The sequence below is a fragment of the Scylla paramamosain genome, chromosome 32, assembly GCF_035594125.1.
Source record: "Scylla paramamosain isolate STU-SP2022 chromosome 32, ASM3559412v1, whole genome shotgun sequence".
In the NCBI taxonomy this organism is placed as follows: domain Eukaryota; kingdom Metazoa; phylum Arthropoda; class Malacostraca; order Decapoda; family Portunidae; genus Scylla; species Scylla paramamosain.
The window spans coordinates 12,974,561-12,992,380 of record NC_087182.1 but is presented as its reverse complement, the minus strand read 5'-3'; the positions used below and the strand labels follow the sequence as shown (position 1 = coordinate 12,992,380).

General features: G+C 41.8%; 2 protein-coding genes across 11 annotated transcripts in view; one reads left to right on the top strand and one right to left on the bottom strand.

Moving 5' to 3' along the window:
- The window catches only part of LOC135089213 (uncharacterized), a 73,019-nt gene extending 56,653 nt beyond the window's left edge, over nt 1–16,366 (bottom strand). The window contains exon 1 of the mRNA XM_063984575.1: nt 16,213–16,366. The gene's annotated coding sequence lies outside the window, so the exon portion shown is untranslated. The remainder of the gene's footprint in view (nt 1–16,212) is intronic.
- LOC135089215 (uncharacterized) overlaps nt 10,532–17,820 on the top strand; it is a 129,056-nt gene continuing 121,767 nt past the window's right edge. For all 10 annotated transcript variants that reach the window (XM_063984584.1, XM_063984583.1, XM_063984580.1 and 7 more), the window contains exon 1: nt 10,532–10,673. The gene's annotated coding sequence lies outside the window, so the exon portion shown is untranslated. The remainder of the gene's footprint in view (nt 10,674–17,820) is intronic.

Genomic DNA, 17,820 nt, shown 5'->3' with positions numbered 1-17,820 from the left:
AGAGAGAGAGAGAGAGAGAGAGAGAGATAGAAAAACAGAGATATGTAGGCAGAATATATAAATAGAAAAAAGGGGTAAAAAAATGGACTTCCCTCTTCTACCTTCCCCTCACCCACCCTTTCTTTTTCCTTTCCTTCCTTGCTTCCGTCCCTCCTTTCCTCCTCTACCTCTCTCTTCCCGTTTCCTCCTCTCTTGTCCTCTCTCACCCCTCCCTTTCCTAGGTAACATCCGCCCGACATTGGCAACTCAAATATAATTTTCCACACCAGATTGGATCCTTTGGCCGCGTGTTATTGAACGAATGGACAGACTTACCGCACGAAGAGGAAGAGGAAGAGGAAAAAAAAAAAAAACCGATCCTGCCTCTGTAAGACTGGGGAAGCTAATGATGGGGTTCTTTGCTCTCCTCGACGACAAACAAGACTCCGGTCGAGGGCTGATGAGTTATTCGTCTCGCACGTGGAGAGTGGAAAGATTACAACACGCTATTAGAAGTTGAGTGTTGGCTGATGTTGCCCTTTAAGAAGTCTAAAGTCTAGACAGTATGATTTCGTCTTCTCCCTTTCGTTCGTGCAGTTAGGTCAAACACTGTGGTAAGAGAAAGGGAAAGGCAGAAAATAGGAAGATTACAGTGCGTTATTAGAGGCTGAGTGTTGGCTGTTGTCGCCCTTTCGACTCTTCGTATTTGTATTCGTTTAGATGGGACACAAATAGAAGTAAGAGGAGTACAAGGAAAGAGAGTGGAGAAATTACAACACACTATCGGAAGTTGACTGTCGGTTACTATCGCTAGACAGTATGATATCGTCTTTTCGTCTCCGTTCGTGTGGTTATGACAAGAGTACCGGTAAAAGAAATACTATAGGGGTGAAAATTAGGGTGTGGAAATAGGGGTGGAGATTACAGCACACTATTTAAAGTTGAGTCTTTGGTTTCTGTCGTCTGAGTCTAGATGGTATGTTTTCATCTTTTAGTTTTTTGTTAATGTAATTAGGACAAATAGAAATGCAAGGGGAGAAAGTGGGACGATTATAGCATACGACTAAAGCACTGGTTACTGTCACCTCATTAGCAGAGTCTAAAGTCTGTATTTTCATTTCTTCTAATCCGTGTTTGTCTGATTAGAACAAAAATAAGAATGAGAGAAATACAAGGGAAAAATATGGGAAGGTTACAGCAATTTACAGCTAAGTCTTGGTTGCTGTTGACTTGTGAGCAGTCTAGAAAGCACGTTTTCGTCTCCTCGTGTTCGTGTGGTTAGGACAAGAGTAGAAATAACAGAATGAGGAGACGGAATAAAATGGGAAGATTACAACACGCTACTGGAATCCGGGTTTTGGTGGTTGTCAGTCTTCAAAAGAGTCCAGACGGTATATTCTCGTCTCTTCGTGTTGGTGTGGACAGTATAGGAGCAGAAGTGAAAGGAAGAGGAGGCGGGGAGAGTAAGAATATTGCAGTATGATTAAAACCTGATGGCATGTGGGAAGTGTTACTGTGAACTGTGCCTCATGTGTTCGTATTCTTTTCATATTCGTGTGGTAGATGCAAGAGAAGTTGGAGAAAGAGAAAGAGGATGATGGGGGAATGGTAAGGAAGGGTAAATACCAACAGACCTGATTGTTTTTACTGTGTTTGTTTGTGATGGGCGCCTTATTTACTCTACGGCAAGACTAAATCTTTCTTCCTAAAGTTTATTTTGTTTTGTTTTTTATTCCAGAAGTTAATTTTGTTATTTGTGTTTGTACTATATACTCTAACGCGTTTTTCCAAGTGGTAGAGGAAGAGGAGGAGAAGGAGAAAGAAGAAGAAGAAAAAAAGAAGAAGAAGAAGAAGAAGAAGAAGAAGAAGGAGAAGAAGAAGAAGAAGAAGAAGAAGAAGAAGAAGAAGAAGAAGAAGAAGACGTTGAAGAGGAGAAGGAGAGGAAGAATGGGTAGAAGGAGGAGGAGGAAGAGGAAAAGAAGGATATGGAGATTCAGAAGACACTGACTCTTTCCAGGCTGATGAAGCACGAAATAAGTTTTCAGGTGAGGTGTTTCAATAAGCCTACAGGTTGTTGGTCTGTGTGTCCGAGAGCTGCCAGAAAGATATAAGAATAGACTTTTCCTTCCCGTAAAAGAAGACACATGCATGTTAAAGGAAAAGAAAAGCGGAAAAGAAATGACATAGAGTTTCTTATTACGTAAAATGAAAGATCAATAAAAATCAAGGAACTATATTAAAAAATCAGAATCTAATGTATCTTCGTAAGCGAAAAAAGAGAAAAACAATAAAAGAAAACTGCGAATAATGAAATAAAGGTACATTTACATATTGCCTTTAATAGTTATTGTACTTAGTAGGAGGAAAAAACGGTATAAAAAATGACGGAGCTAAGACTGTAAATGACATGTGTATGTGAATGTGTGGTGCCTTGTCTGGGGCACCAAATGTGGAATTTCCGGCCTGGTGTATAGATAGATAGACAAATGGCTTTTTAAACTATCTAAAAAGTATACTGAAAGAGATTCATTAAGAGAGAGAGAGAGAGAGAGAGAGAGAGAGAGAGAGAGAGAGAGAGAGAGAGAGAGAGAGAGAGAGAGAGAGAGAGAGAGAGAGAGAGAGAGAGAGAGAGAGAGAGAGAGAGAGAGAGAGAGAGAGAGAGAGAGAGAGAGAGAGAGAGAGAGAGAGAGAGAGAGAGAGAGAGATTAGAATCCGCCTTTATCTGAATTGTTACTAGACAAGCAATCTAAGGGGAACTTTAAAACCATGTGCTCACCTGCCTTCACTCTACCCTGGCGGTGGACAGGCAAGGGATCAGCGGGAGTACAGGTGAGCCGCGGTTTTGACAGGTACAGTGGAAATCGATGCGGCGTGAACAAGGGTCGTGGTGGTGGGTGGTGGTAGTGGCGGTGTATGTAGTGTTTGTTGTGGCGGCGGTGCAGGGGTGAGGGCTTGGTGTTGGGGGATGGTGAATGGCATATTGTTGATTTGTGTATTGGGTGAAGAGGAGGAGGAAGAGGGGAAGGGGCTGGAGGAGGAGGTGGAGGAAGAGGAGAATGTAGAAGACAATGGCAACGACAACGACGACGACGGCGAAGAAGAAGAAAAAGAAGAAGAAGAAGAAAAAGAAGAAGATGATGATGATGATGATGATGATGATGATAATGGTGAAGGACGTGAAAAATCAGATGTAGAAGAAGAAAAAAGAGTATATATAACAACAATACGGTCAACAACAACAACAACAACAACAACAACAACATCAACAACATCAACAACAGCAACAACAGCAACAACAACAGTAACAATAACAACAACAACAACAACAACAACAAAAACAACAACAACAACAACAACAACAACAACAACAACAACAACAACAACAACAACAGCAACAAGCATAAGCAAAAGTAGAACAAGAACAAAAAGAATGGCAGAACTGACACTCACGCCATGAATGACAAAGAAGCATGGGAAATAATAATAAAATGTATTTTATTTAACAGTACTAGCGAGTCACAAAGCAACAATAAGAATGCACAAAAAAAAAAAAGAAAGCCACAGACACAGGTCGCTAAGTGGTTATGTGTGATAGAAAACACTTAAAAGAACATCAAAACATAAGAAAATAAAGGAAGCTGCAAGAAACTATCAGGCCTACACGTGGCAGTCCCTAGTTTAAACCTTTCAGTATTTTTGTTCTGTAAAATTATGTAGACTGTAATGTTAAGGGCCACCATGGGACAGCGAGACCACGCGCGCTTTGGGGGCCAAGGGGTCCTCAAGCGCACGGGTTCGGATCCTGGCCACGGTCCGATGGTAGGAAGGGCATCCAGTCGGGGTAACGGTTCCCATAATGACAAATCGTGTCCTTCGTTAGGAGTCACCGTCTTACCCCTGACAGACTAGGGAAACCGGACGAAAAACCGAAAAAAGAAATGATGCAGAGTTACTCGAATACCACGAATCATATTGTGTCATCAGCGGTTCAAGAATGAATTATCTTATTGTAGTGAATGTGCCATGTGATTTTGAACGAAAGAACTCACTACTTGAGGCTAGGATTCACTGTTACTGTAAAGCAAATGACGTGATTATAAAGACTGACAATCGGTTTTGCTTATGAATTCAATGAATAAACACTAATATTTAACTCCTATGCGAATTTTTTTTTTTTTTTCTCTCCTGTCCGGGGGTTACGGGTAGTGGGAGACTAAGTGGATCCGTCGTTTCGCCAGATTTGTGGTGATGCATGGTGATGGGTACTGGTCGGGTGATGTGTGGTGACAGGCAAGCTGAGAGGTGATGTGTGGCTCAGGAGAGGATTTGTGGTGATGGCTAGGAATGAGTGGTGGTGAGTGATGCCGCAAGCTTTGAATCTGTCGGTTTTTCGCCGATGATTCTAAAATTGAGCTGTACGTTGTGGCGGTGGTGGTGGTAGTAGAGTAGTTCAGTTCAGCTCAGTTCAATTTTATTTCGCAGAAATGCATATACAACACACCAGTACAAAAAAAATGTAAATACAATTAACAAAAATGCTTATAAATTTAAAATAATTTTGGCAAGGACAATCATATACAGTCTAAGAAATTACAAAAAAAAAAAAACACTTTAAAAATCTAAACCTGTATGGTAAAAAAAAAAAGTATTGTAAAAAAGTCTAAATCTGTATAGTAAAAAAAAGTATTGTACAAAATGACCATTAAATGAAGCAAACAAGTATTTTAAAAAGTTTCAGATCTCAGAAATGCATGGACAACACATGAAATTACATACGAATAATAAATCAAGACCTAGTTGTAAAAAATCGCAAGGATGAAACATACGTAATGTTTCATCCTTGCCATGTTAGTAGTAGTAGTAGTAGTAGTAGTAGTAGTAGTAGTAGTAGTAGTAGTAGTAATCATTAGCATACATATTTTTTTCCGTACCATCTCCAAGAAAACAAAAAGAAACAGCTTCATTTATCTTTGCTTTGTGATGGTAGTAGTAGTAGTAGTAGTAGTAGTAGTAGTAGTAGTAGTAGTGGTAGCAGCAACAGTAGTAGTAGTACTCGCTAACGAACATATTTTTTTCATTACCATCTCGAGGAAAAAACACACCTTCATTCATTTATAGTATATTTGTATTAGTTATAGTTGACTGATCTTATCCTTTCTCTTTCCTGTCTTACCTCATGTTTACTCTTACTATTCAGATCCTCCTCACTCCCACCTCTGTTCTTTCTTTCCACTGATTTTCTTTTATCTTTTCCCACTTTACATCTCGCCTTTATCCTCCCTTTTTTCTATTACTTACGTTTACCGTCACTATTCACGTTGTCTCACCTTCCACTTTCTTATATATATATTTTTTTCTCTCATCTTTCCTACTCCTTACTACTACTACTATTGTTTTTATATCCACTACTACAACTGTTTATACTACTACTACCACTACTACTACTACTACTACTACTACTACTACTACTGCTACAACTGCTGCTGCTGCTATTGCTACTATTACTACTACTACTACTACTACTACTACTACTACTACTACTACTACTACTACTCTCTCTCTCTCACTCTCTCTCTCTCTCTCTCTCTCTCTCTCTCTCTCTCTCTCTCTCTCTCTCTCTCTCTCTCTCTCTCTCTCTCTCTCTCTCTCTCTCTCTCTCTCTCTCTCTCTCTCTCTCTCTTTCTGTCTCTCTCTCTGACCCGTTACTAAGCTCCTTAAACTCTTAAGACTTTCCTCTGTAACCTGTTTTCCCTTTCGTACCTTTCTGTCAGTCCCTCAGTAAGCCCCTCCATTAGCCCTCCGTCACCTCCTTCGTCACTCCCCACCAACACACAAGTCAGCCTTTCCATGAGCCTCACGTCAATCCTTCTTTTAGTCCCTCCGTCAGCCCACCGTCAGCCCTCCGTCAGGTAGTGTATCGGGTCCCTTTCAAGCCATCTCGTCGGGACTACTCCTCTCCTAACGACGTTTTCCTGCGAGTTATGCATCTCCATCGAGGTCCTTAGGCTTTTAAGGGGCTTGTTAACTTCACAGACTGAGATCGGCGGTAGGGAATGAGGCCCTGCGACAGTCTCTCCCCGGCTTTAGAAACGAAGACGAAGGGGTGGAGGAGGAGAAGGGTAAGATGTGAAGTGAAGGCTGAGAGAGAGAGAGAGAGAGGAAGGGATAAGCGATAGAGAGGATATAAAAGGAGTGGAGTGTAAAGATAGATGAAAACTATAGAAAAGTGAAATGGGAAGGGAGAAGGGAGGAAGAGGAAAAGAAGGGTAAGTGATTGTAAGGGAAGGGTAAATAAGATGGGAAAGGAATATGAAGAAAAGAAGAGACGTAGAGATTGAAAAAAAAAAACATTAGAAAGAAGGAATAGTGAGGGATGGAAGAAAAGAAAAGATATGGAGACCAGATATGAGGGAAGGGGTGAAGAACATAGGGAATGAAGAGGTAAAAGGAAAACAAGGATATAGTGAAAAATAATTGAAGAAAAGTAGTGGAAAGAAGGAAAATGAGAAGGAGAGAAAAGTAGTCACGAGAGGGAATGTTAGTGTAGCAAACAAGAATTACAGGAGGGCAAAAATAAAACATGTGAGGAAATGAGAGGGAAGGAGAGGAAGGCAAAACAGGTTGACTGCTTGGAAAATGAGAAGGAAAGTAAAGGAAGGGTTTCATTCTTTTATCTTGCTTTGTCTGAACTTTGGATTGAGTGAACCCAGTAAGAGAGAGAGAGAGAGAGAGAGAGAGAGAGTAATAGTAGTAGTGGTAGTAGTGATAGGTGTAGTAGTAGTAGTAGTAGTATTGGCGGTGGTACTAGTAGTAGTTGTAGTAGTGGTAGTAGTAGTAGTAGTAGTAGTAGTAGTAGTAGTAGTAGTAGTAGTAGTAGTAGTAGAAGTAGTATTAGTAGTAGTAGTGGTGGTGGTGGTGGTAATAGTAGTAGTAGTAGTAGTAGTAGTAGTAGTAGTAGTAGTAGTAGTAGTAGTAGTAGCAGTGGTAGCAATTCCCCTTTCCTGTGACTGGAACTCTTTCAAGAGGGAGGTTTCAAGACACTTGTCCTCCAATTCTCGATAATGTTTTTGACTTTCTCTTTGGGGACTGGCATCGTCAGTGGGTCTTTTTTTTTTTCTTCCTTTTTGTTGCCCTAGGCCGGTGTCGCTCTTACATAGAAATAGTAGTAGTAGCTGCAGCAGATGAAGCAGCACTAACAACAGCAGTAGTAATAGTAGTAGTAGTAGTAGTAGTAGTAGTAGTAGTAGTAGCAGTAGTAGTCTCATACATAGTCTCTTCCATAACCTATATTCCCCACGCCTCCCACCTGAGTAACAAACAAAGTCACCTGCCACATACTCGCATCTTTACGTCTCTCGTCTCCTCAGCCCTTAGAAGGAAGAATTTGATCTCAGCAATGTTTCGTCTTGCCGTCTGGATTCCCTAAGGATAAACTTTTCCTTCCATACCCTTTTCCTCTTCCCTCCACGCTGAATTCTGTCTCTTTCCTTGCCGTTTCTTTCCACTTTTTCCCTTTACTCTGTTTGCTTCCATCCAATCTTTCTTTCATTCTTTTCCTTCGTACACCTTCCCTCCACCCTCTCTCTCTCTCTCTCTCTCTCTCTCTCTCTCTCTCTCTCTCTCTCTCTCTCTCTCTCTCTCTCTCTCTCTCCTCTCTCTCTCTCTCTCTCCTCTTTTCCTCCATACATCTCTCCTTTACATAAATATATTCCACTTTCTTTGCTTCTATCCTTCCTTTTTTTCCATTTCTCCTCCGTTTCCCTTTCCTCTAACCTTCCCTTTCCTTCCATTCATTCCCTCATACACATTCCCTCCATCAGTCTTTTCCTCCATTACTTCTACATTCCTCTAGCCTCCTCCGTTTCCGTTCATCTCCCTTCCCTCCATTCCATCTACCCTTCACTCTTGCCTCCCTCGTGCTCCCTCCCTCCTTCGTCCCCAAGACATGCTCCACGACGCCCCAGAGACACTTTAGCTTCTTCCCAAAAATTCGAGCATTGTAAATTTTGTCAGTCACATATAATTTTCTTTACACATTTTTATTTTGCTTTATTTCATGATCATTAATGTTTACCGAGTCGTTTTGTTTTTCTCGATCTTTTTTCCCTTTTTTTCTTTTTCTGAATTTGATTTTTAACTTTATTGATTTTAAACTTTATTTTTCAGTGTCTCAGTTTCTACTGATAGTCACAGAAAATGGGTTGTATCGAATGTATTTCTTTTTTCTTTCTCCTTTTTATGTGTCTGTTTTATCTTCATTCTTCCATTTATCTCATGTGCGTCTTTCCTTTCCGTTATCACTCTCCTATATTTCTCCTGGTTTTATCTTTTTCGTACTTCTCCATCTGTGTTATATATCTTTACAGCCTCTCTCTCTCTCTCTCTCTCTCTCTCTCTCTCTCTCTCTCTCTCTCTCTCTCTCTCTCTCTCTCTCTCTCTCTCTCTCTCTCTCTCTCTCTCTCTCTCTCTGCAACTATTACTCTTGTTCTACACCAACACCTCCTCTGACTTCTACTCCTCGTCCTCCTCCTTCTCCACTACCACCACCACCACTTGTACCTCCTCCTCCTCCTCCTCCTCCTCCTCCTCCTGTATATTGCTCCCTATTAGCATATCAAAAGAAACTGTCGCCAAGAAGATACACAGGCAAGTTTTCCATCAGCGTTGAAGGACAAGTTGTTTCCGACGCAGATGTGAACGCTGGTTGGCTTCGTCAGTGCTGCTTGTTGCTTGTTTTCGACGTGGTGAGCCAGTCCTCTTTGCCCTCGTCTCTGTACTCTTCCTTGTTCTCCTTCTCGTTCTTGTATTTGTCATCCATTTTTTTTTTTTTTTGTTCATGTAGTTTCGTTTCTCGTCTTAGTGTTTTTTTTTTTTTCATTTTCTTCGTCATCATTCTTGTTTTCCGTGTCCTTCTCTTCGTTCTTTTTTTTCTTCCTACCGCTCATCCTCGTTGTCTTCGTTTTCGTTCTAGTCTTCTGACCCTCTTTCATCTCGTTTTGTTCTTCGTCGTTTTGTCGTTCTTTTCATCGTCGTTGTTCTCGTTTTTCGTCATCTTCCTCTCGTTCTCGTCCTCTTCTTCGTCATCAGTGTTGTCCTCTACTCATTCCTCTTTCTCTTTGTCTCTTTTTGCTTGTTCTCCTCTCCCAATATTGTCTTCATCCTCCTTGTTTGCCTCATCTTACCTCTCTTCTCTGTCCATTCCTCACTCTCCTTCCTCGCCTGCGTCTTCCTTCTGCTGCGTGACTGGCGGGTCCCTGGGGTTCTTCTCTTGTGATTCCGACACACCTGAGCTCACCTGACTAGCACCTGGTGTTTTAAAGTGATCTGTGGCATCTCATTTGCTTACATTTCCTTCCTTTTTTTTTTTGTGAGTTTTCTGTCAGTTTTACGGAATGTGTGTGTGTGTGTGTGTGTGTGTGTGTGTGTGTGTGTGTGTGTGTGTGTGTGTGTGTGTGTGTGTGTGTGTGTGTGTGTGTGTTTGGAGTTGGCACTTTCTATTGTGAACACGTGGGTCATAAGTGAAATTTATTGACAGGTAATGGGCACCGTGATACTGGCGGCTGACACTTTTTTTTTTTTTTTTACATTCTTTTATTCCTTCTTTCCCATTTCCTGCTTTATATGTTATTTTCCTTTCTCCTTTCTGCTCAGTATACTCTATTTTCCATTTCCGCATTCCATCGCAATTTTAACACTTTATTTATTGTTTCCACCGACATTTGACTCTTCAGGAAATATCGCTTTGTGGAAATAAAATCCTTGCCTCGGCGTCCCCTCGATAAATGGGATAAATTCCCCGAGAAGAGGGACTCGATCCTCTCTGGTCCTTCATCCCTCAACAGGTCCATTGTGTGTCACCGTGAATTGCTGTTCCTCTTGACGCCTCTCGTCCTCTCCAGCCGCCTCTCTGGATCTCCTCTCGGACCGCCCTTCCTCTTGATCCGCCCCTCCACTCTCCGCTTTGTGCCTCGCAGGGATGGTGGGCTGCCAGGGTCTTGTGGAGCACCTTCCTTCACTTGTAGCCGAGTTTCTTTTATTCGCCTCTCACTTGTACACGTGGGAAGTGCAGCTAATTGATCCGACAGATGTTTTTCTCTCTCTTAGTTGATGAGCAGCCTGAGAGTTCACGACAGTGTGGGTCTTGCGTTCGCAGATCTGATTCCAGTTGTATTTGATATGCGGTGTTTAATGAATACAAAACGAGTTTGCTGTTTTTGTTTGTTTGTTATTAAGTATTGATTCTGCAAATGTAAAATAGAACCCTGGTTCATAGAATACGTCTGTGTTATAATGGACTGCAAATAATTCCACAAAAAGACTTATTATAAGATTTATTATTGATATTGGAACACAAAACGATCGATTGCGACAATTTATTTTCTTGGCTCAGGTAACATTGCACATTTGCAGTGCAAACATTTCTCCTTCATACATTTGAAATCATTGTCGCAATCGCAATTTACAAATCTCTGTGCTGTTTAACCCTAATGTGTCACTCAAGTAACGAGTGGGTTCGAAACAGATTAAGCGATACAAATCATCCCAGCGTGAGGCGGGCTGCAGCAGTGACGTGGGCTGTGTGGTGAGGTGCGCGTGGGTGTTGGATAATGTGCTTTCCTGAACACTTCTTTATGGTCAAGGTGAAACAAAACTACTGAAGCCCTTCCCGGTGCCTGGTGAGAACTACTCAGAAGGTATGTTGAATATAGATCAAGGTATAGGACATGTATTCGTGTAGTGTTGTGGGAAAAAAAAAAAAAAAATCTGCGGGCGAGTCCATTAACGACGCTGTGCGTCGTTAATGGACCAGAGTTGCCAGACCATCATAGCTAAAACTGTTTAATTTCGTCTATATAGCATTCTATAGTACTAATTTATTGGCCTTCTTCATTCTCATTAAGCAAGACGAATGATGTTCAAAGCGCTAGATGTTAAAGCCTAGAAACGCGAACATGAGTGGTGGTGGTGATGGTGGTGGCTGGCAATATTGCAGTACGTCTCCCTGCCACACGTGTTCCGCGCTAATAAGCCCCACAATGATCAAGCTTACGTATGGTTCAAAGTCTTTAATATTTTGGTACTTCACATCAGTTACTGGGTTCGTGATCTAAATTGCACATCTCTGTTGCATTTTGACGTGTTAAGAATGATGGTTACATTGAAAACAGTCGCTAGTGCCACGTTGGAATGCAAGCTTATTCGGACCATGGCTCATATAAGACCAGATTTGAACCCTTGCCTTGACTAATTCGGACCATTTTCTCTGTTGACTCGAACCTCTTTTTTGGTTGATTCATTCTCGTATGCATAACAAGCAAGATTTCTTTCGACATACACGACCTGCAATCCGCTGACTGCCTGCCAGACACCAAATGAAATGCCAAATCAGTTAAAGTTTGTAAAAGGTCAATTAAAAAGATACCAAAGAAAACCGGTATCGAATAAGCCTGTTACTCCTTGGCTTGCCCTTACTCCCTCTTCTCGCCTAAAGGCTGGTTGACGTGGCAGTAAAACAGTACTTTGATGGGAGTTCAGGGCTGTACGGGAGGAACCCAGACCAAGGTCATAACGTTCGGTTATTATTTAATTCTGAAAATCTTTTTCACAGATACGTGTCTAAGACTGATGTATGATTAGTGACTTACACGGCAGTTACCATGATTTTGAAATAAACTGGTATTTGTAACCTAAACAAAGTAAGAAAAGGTGAGTACAAGCTTCCAGCAATACCTTGCTTCTACGTACTTAGTGTGTCTTGCCTGTCGTTTCCCGGCGCCGCAGGTTGCAGTTACTCCGAAGGTGAAAAGTGCACAGGAAAATACTAAATGTTATTTAAAGTCATTTCGGGTTTCGCTAATACTGCGTTTAATTTGTGATCTGATTACGTTATCAGAGGGCATCATTTTCTTTATATTCTACTGAAGTTCAAGAAAGGTATTTAGGCTTTACAGTCATTTATGAGTCTGAAGATGTCGACCAAAAACAGTCATTCTTGTGGAAGTCGTGATGCGAAGCAGGTAAAATGGAAACGCGTAACATGAGTGACAATCCTCTCATGCTTATAAGGAAATATTTATCTCAGTAATTTTTCTTTGATTCTGATAATTAAAGAAAACGGTCCCCTTTTAACACAAATTAATGTTCACATAATGTTTTTCCTCGTACAGCAACATGAACAATTAATATTACTTAAAGTGTACATATAAATTATGGCAAGAAAATACATTAATAACTTTCCGATCGTACAAAATATGAACTTTCAATTGGGCTCCCAAATGTAACGAGACGAAATTATTGGGATTTCAAGGCCGTGATCTTTCTTCTGAGACGTTGCTGAAAAAAAAATTCGTTCAGGCACTGGTGTGAACTTTTAAACTTTATTTTGACCTTTCTAACACGTCAACGGGTTACAAATTACAACCACTTTACATTTCACTTGGTGCTTAAAGTTGTGTGTGTGTGTGTGTGTGTGTGTGTGTGTGTGTGTGTGTGTGTGTGTGTGTGTGTGTGCGCGCGCGCGCGTACGTCTCTCTCTCTCTCTCTCTCTCTCTCTCTCTCTCTCTCTCTCTCTCTCTCTCTCTCTCTCTCTCTCTCTCTCTCTACGACAACATGCTTCTTGGTCTCATCACAGGCGCCTGCATCACTGTCCCTTATTCTTTTTTTTTTTTTTTTCATCCACAAATACGGTTCCCTTAATGATCATCACGAAATTCCTTCCACTTCGCCTCTTATTCACCATCAGAGATAATATTTCCAGCCACAAAGAAAGATCCCTTGTCCTCTTTCCATTTTTTTCCTCTGACTCATTTTCTTTATTTTCTTCCATACTATTTTTTTCTCTCTTTCTTCGCCACTATAGCTTCTTTTTTCTGATAGTTTATATTTTCTTTTATTTCTGTCATCCCCATTTCCTTTCTTTTCCATTCCATTCCATTGTTCTTCATATCTCACATCTTATACCCTTTCTATTTCCTTCTTTCTTTCATCCCCCTTTATTTTTATTCAATTTATCATTTACATCTTCTTTTCTTCCATGTTGCTATTTTCTTGAGCATTTCTCGCACCACTAGTCGTATATTCTTTATCACTTTCCATTTTTCTTATTTTTGTCCTTCCTATCTTCTAATTTCTTATTATTCTTCCTGCTATTCCACTTTATCTTGCTTTCTTTTATTTCTCTGACGTTTATTCTCAATTAGTATATATCTTTTCTCACCCTTTCTTCCATCCTCATTCTCTCCACGTTACTAAATTTCATCATATATATATATATATATATATTTTTTTACCTCTTCTGTCCTGTTTCGCTTTCCTCCTTCCGCGTGTTTTCCATCACTTTACTATTTCTCATCTTTCTCCCGTCCTTCCAACTTCCTGAGTTCTGGACATTCTCTCTATTCTCGCTCCTTTGATGCTCAGAGGTTGAGCGAAGCGAGAGTCTGTCAGCCGCCGAGAGAACAATCATCTTTGTTTCTATATCATAACCGCTTTTCCTTTCCAGCCGAGGACGAGGAACAAGAATGACGGAAGCCTTCTGTTCTACTCACGCTTCATTTATTCCCTATGTTTTCCGTTTTCTGTGAGTTTTAAGCAGTTTCGTAGAGACAAGGAGGGAAAGTACTGTTTGTATAGGTTTTGTTTTGTCTGCTTTTTCTTTTTTTTTTTTGTGTGTGTGTCATTGTTGTTGTTGTTGTTGTTGTTGTTGTTGTTGTTGTTGTTGTTGTTGCTGTTGTTGGAGTAGTAAAAGCTAGCCTTTTTTTTTCGTTCTTGTGAGTTTTAGGTAATTTCGTAATGAGAAAGGGAAGAAAAATACTGTTTGTATCTCTTTTGCTTTCTCTGCCTTTTGGTGTGTGTGTGTGTGTGTGTGTGTGTGTGGTAAACGCTGGCTGGCTTTTCATAGCTGAGCGCCGTGTGTTTTCCCCAAAGGAAGACGAAACACGAGGGAAATAATGCAATTATTCGTCGGTTTTGACTATAATGAAGCACCTTTTCAATCTGTAGATTCAATTTCCAAAACCTCACTAGACCCATTCCGCTGTCCTCCCCTCCTCCTCCTCCTCCTCCTCCTCCTCCTCCTCCTCCTCCTCCGCTACACGCTCTTTCGCTCATCTTTTCTTCTCTCTGATGATCTTTTTATCTTTTTTTTCCGCAATTATGGTGTGCGCCATTGTCTGCTGCGTCACTCATAAATGTTTCGCTTCGTGTTTTTAAGATTTGTGCGTCATTTTAAAGCGTGTGACTTCGCTCTTTATTTTTTTATTTTTTTTTTTTTTTTTTGTATTGTGTGTGTGTGTGTGTGTGTGTGTGTGTGTATGTGTGTGTGTGTTATTGTTGTTATTGTGTTTTGTGTCTTTCACTTTTTTTTTTGTGTGTGTGTGAATTGGTGGTGTAAAGTGACGAAAGTTATCAATGAAAGTGCTCTCTCTCTCTCTCTCTCTCTCTCTCTCTCTCTCTCTCTCTCTCTCTCTCTCTCTCTCTCTCTCTCTCTCTCTCTCTCTCTCTCTCCAGCATCATCACCACTCCTGCAGTTCACCCTCCTTCAGATTTTTCACTTTTAGTCTTTTGCATTCCACACTTTCCCTTTATAATTTTCACCCTTCCATTTCCTTTCCTTCTACTCCCTCCATGTATCTATTCCTTCACTCTCCTGTCCCTTAACCTTGCTGTCCCTTCTCTCTCTCTGCCCCTCTCCCTCCTATCTATCCCTTTCCTTTCCTTCTGTCCGTCACCCCTGCTCTTCCTCTTCCTCCTCTCCCAGCCTTCGTCACCCCTTCACAAATCAACATAGCACATCGTTTGTAATTCTCAGTCGATGATAAGCCAACTGGTGTTCCGCGCGACCGGGAGATGACACGAATCTTCCTCATCTGCATACATAGTGGCGTTTCAAGGTAGAAGTAAAGTGATTTCCCCTCAGCCGCAGTGTTCTGAAGGCTTGTTGGTCGGTGATCTGATAGCCAATATTTCCCTAATAAGTGCATAGAGATGTGGTAGATCTCAACACAATGTTTTCTTTTTTCTTTTTCTCTTTTTTCGTATATTGTTATTCGTAGCGTGATTGCTTTCTCCGTGTACTTGTTTGGTTGGGTACGCACGACAGGCGATCGTGTGTGTGTGTGTGTGTGTGTGTGTAGTACGAGTAGGTGCGTGTGAGGTGTAAGTACTATGTGCATGTTGTATTTTGGCGGTGCAAGTCTCAGTGTATAGTGATTCCAGCCGCACTGTTTTCCCTCCCCTTCATGACCCGATTTCGTTCATTACTGCCTGCCAGACGCTCCCCTTCATCATCCCTCACCACTATTGCCGCTCCCTAACCCCTGTCCCTGCCACACACACACACACACACACACACACACACACACACACACACACACACACACACACACACATCATCTTATACTCCTAAAACGATACCTCCTCCCCATGAGCGTCCTCTCATCTCAGTGAGGAGGACTCCGGGGAAGGATTTACCGCTCTCGGGGGAGTCATTCATTCCCTCGGGGGTGAGCTGGAAGGTCAAACTATAGTGCCGTGAATCCCGACAGTCCTTGGACCGGTGTGCAACGACCCTAAGAGGAGCAACGAGACGACCATCAGCCCGGTAATGAAGCCAGCGTGTCATGAGTCGTCCTCTTGTCTTGCTCCCTTAGCTGACGCGACGCCGGTGTGGAAATTTATTGGTACTTAGCAGACAGAGAAATCCCAGCGTCGTGCGGTTTCATTCCATTATGAAAATTACTCACAGCGAACTCTTAGGGAGAATGTGTGTGAGCGTCGGCGTCCACATCATCACATTTCCCAGGGGAGAGAGGCGTTAAAGTGTCAAGGTTTAGGTTGTCGGGGAGCGAGCTAGCAGGCGGGTGGTCGGGCGGGCGCGCTTTCCCTATAGCCAGGAGACGCGGTTACAGAGGAGGGGAAGGAGGGTGGGAGATACGAGACGGTAAATGTGGAGTGGTTGGTTGTAGGAGGAGGAGAACGAGGAGGAGGAAAAGGAGAAAGAGGAAGATGAGGAGAACGACAATTCAGCGCATCCACCACACAATTCCTAGTCGAGAGTTTATTACCGCCTTGGGTCCCATTATAGCGATGGCCTACAGCAGACGTGACGGGGTTTGATGCGGCGGAGGGTGGTGTAGGGGCGGCGTAGGGGTGGCGTAGAGCGACTGATGGGGATAATGGAATTGTAATGGGGGAATGGAGAGCTGAGGAAGGGAAGGACGCAAGGAGACTCACCCAGTTCCGGGCCGCATAGTGTAGGAATGACCTTGAGGATGGCTGAGCAGTTGGAGTCCTCCTCGCAAAGCTGCTTGGCCAAGAGGCAATTAAGGATCTGCTTCTCCTGCTGCTCTGTTCCACCTGCGCCTGTAGGAAGGAGAGGAAGGCGTGAGTAGGATGTGGAGGGAAACATAGCATCGTTGTGAGTTCCTGAGCTAATGTGTGGTTATCTAATTTTAGGATCCAAGCCTCAGAGATTGCAAGCTGTGGTTGACGGTTGTTGCAGGGGAAAAAAAAACTTACGAATTAGTAACGAAATTAAGTTATGAGTAAGGCAAAAATAATATACAAACAATTTTAATTACTTATATAATAATGTGGTCTCTAAGGAAAATCTGGTCTTCAAACATTGCAAGATTGCATTTTTTATCAATTCTATACAACATTTAACTGTGAGTTATTTTGAGGCGTATCTTAGCTATATTACCTCCACCTCGGTAGCCTTACTCATGGTGCCGCTCCTGTCTGGTAGACTTTAAAATTTCTTTTTTAATCTGAACTACAAATTACGGTCTTCAGAGAATTTGAAGTAGCAGAAAAAAACTGTTAGAGCCCATGAAAAGATCTAGGCACATAAAGTACAAAGTTTAAAAGTGCCCAGTTCAGTATCAATAATGGTAGTACTGTTTTAATTCATATCATTTTTAATATCCTTCTAGACTCATCCACCTCGACTCATTGTCTTATTCATCCACCCTGACTAATCCATCTCGACACATCTACTTTGACTCATACCGAATCACCCACGTCGACTCATTCATCTCTACTCACTTGATTAATCTCCTTAGACCCTCTTGTGACTCATCCACCTTCATTCATTCACACCAACTCACTTCATTCACCTCGACTCGTTAATTTAAAATAACTCCTCAAATTCATCACCTTAGACTCATCCTGACTCATCCATCTTGTTTCATCCACCTAAACTCATCCACACCAACTTACTTCACCCACCTCGACTCATTTATGAGACTCAAACTCATTATAATTATGTTCGAGTCATTCATTTTGATTTATTCATCCCCCTGAGACTCATCCTTTAACTCATCCATCTAGATTTATCCACCTACATTCTTCCACATCAACTCACTTCATCCACCCTCCCTCATTCATCTGACTCATCATGTTTGACTCATCCTGGGAGCCTCACCCAGCGAGCCTCACCCGCGGCCCTGAGTCTTGCCGCCATGACAGTTCCATACTGGCAGTGATTAATGGTGCGATCGTCTGAGAATTTGTGAATTTAGCTAAAAGCCTCGAAGCCTCAACAGCCGCGCCTGAGTCGTCATCAGCCGCTCATCACCGTCACCCGCACCTCACCTTCGCCGGGCAGGTGATCACGCTAATTGAACCACGCTAGGACAAGGTACGATGGTTTTATAGATTGTATATTTAATTCTTTCGCTACTAGACAATTAGCTGTTTTCTTAACCAATTAGTATCTTTTACAGTTTTGTGTTACAGTCTTCTTAATAGTTTTGTGGTATAGAAACGGTAACATTAATTGTATTTTCGCTTTTTCATATGTCCATGTCAACAATATTCTATACTGCTGTAAATGTTAGC